Below are 1,873 nucleotides of genomic sequence, written 5' to 3'. Positions count from 1 at the left end.
TCTCCCCTGCCGGCCTGATCATCCCTAACCACCACCACCCTGCTGTGTGTGTGGGTCCTGGGTGCAGGTATCCGGCTCCCTCCTGTCAGAGTCTAGGGCACACTGGAGGACCCAGAGTCAAGTGCCCACCCACGCATGTGTGTCTCTAAATCTCGAGAGACCCAGACCCAGCCAGCCCCACCCCAATCAAGCCCCACCAGCACATTACATCCCCAGCCAGTGCTGGGTGGAGATGCAGCATCAGTCACATCCCCAGCTGGCACCAGGCGGGATGCAGCCTCCTGCTAATTGGTCATTACGGTGTGAGGGCATGGTGACCATTTGCATATGTAGAGGTTAAATTCCTGAAGGGAGCCAATAATGTCATACGGTGTAAGGTCTATGAATTAAAGAAAAGCAGGGAAGTTGGGGGGTGGAGAGAGATGTTAGGATTGTACATAGGGTGTCCAGGTAAAGCTTTGTGAGAATATGATGTTTGAGCTTCCTGAAGGACATGAGAGTGAACCATGCAGAAATATTAGGTTAGAAAGATCTAGAGAAATGGAATAGCTAATGCAAAGGTCCTGAGGCAGGAGTGTTCTTGGCATGTATGAGGAACAGTGAGAATACCAGTACACTGGAGCAGAGTGAGCAACAGGGAGAGTGATGAGGTGGAGGTGGGGTCAGAGAGGTGGCGGGGACATGGAGAGGACTTGGACTTCTACTCTGAATGAGGGAGAAGCCACAAGAGATTTGTGAGCAGAGAAGGGATTTGATTTGTCTTAGGATTTAATGCAGCGGTTCTCAACCTGTGGGTCGCGACCCCTTTGGGGGTCGAATGACCCTTTCACAGGGGTCGCCTAAGACCATCGGAAAACACATATATAATTACATATTGTTTTTGTGATTAATCACTATGCTTTAATTATGTTCAATTTGTAACCATGAAATTAGGGTCACCACAAATGAGGAACTGTATTAAAGGGTCGTGGCATTAGGAAGATTGAGAACCACTGATTTAATGGGATCCCTCTGGCTGGCAAGTGTAGAACAAACTGTAGGAGTGGGGGTGGAAGCAGGGTACCAATGAAAGTGAGAGCACTTCAATAGCCTAGGTGGCTGATGATGGTGCTGGCAGTAGAAGGAGTAAGTGGTGGTCAGATTCCAGTTGTAATTTTAAAGTAAAGCTGAGAGGTTTGTTTGTGGATGTGAAAGAGAAAGGAGTCAAAGATGACTTTAAAGGTGGATTGATCAGACCAAGGTAGGAGCATGTTGGAGGTCTAAGAACATAAGTTTGGTTTGGGCATCTGGAGTTTGAGGTACCCATTAGACATCTGAGTGGCCACTTCGCTTGGAACTCAAGGGAGAGATCATAGAGCTGTAGGCATTCATTCGTGAGGCCTTAGCCATGAGATGGACTTATGGTAGTCATGAGGTTCCAAGGGAGTGAAGGGAGACAGAGGCAAGAGGACCAAGGTGTGAGACTGAGGACCCTCCCACATTTAAGGGCCACTTAGTTGAAGAACTAAAAGAAGACCAGAGGAGAAGCCAATGGTTTCCTTTTGGTAAGAGGAAACCCAGGACGGTGTGATGTCCTGGAAGCCAAGGGAACACAGTGTTTCCAGGAAGTCATTAGCTATGTCCAGTGCTACTAATGGGTCAAGTTGGATGAGAACTGAGACCTGAACAATTACTTTAACAGTGTGAACGTCATCAATGACCCTGACAGGAACAGCTTTAGAGGAAGGGCAGGGAAGGCTGACTGGAGTGGGGTCTAGAGAGACTGGGAGGAGGGGAAGTGGAAACAATAAGTGCACACAGCTCTTTCGAGGAATTTTGCTGTAAGGGAAGGAGAAGCAGTAGCAGGAGGGAAAAGTGGGGTCAACATGAGCGA

At 48.4% G+C, this 1,873-nt stretch overlaps 1 protein-coding gene across 3 annotated transcripts in view; it reads left to right on the top strand.

Moving 5' to 3' along the window:
* PRICKLE3 (prickle planar cell polarity protein 3) overlaps positions 1-1,873 on the top strand; it is a 9,406-nt gene that overhangs the window by 2,532 nt on the left and 5,001 nt on the right. The window lies entirely within an intron of this gene.

The sequence above is a fragment of the Myotis davidii genome, unplaced genomic scaffold (assembly GCF_000327345.1).
Source record: "Myotis davidii unplaced genomic scaffold, ASM32734v1 scaffold855, whole genome shotgun sequence".
NCBI classification, from domain to species: Eukaryota; Metazoa; Chordata; class Mammalia; order Chiroptera; family Vespertilionidae; genus Myotis; species Myotis davidii.
This window is presented reverse-complemented; position numbering and strand designations above follow the sequence as displayed.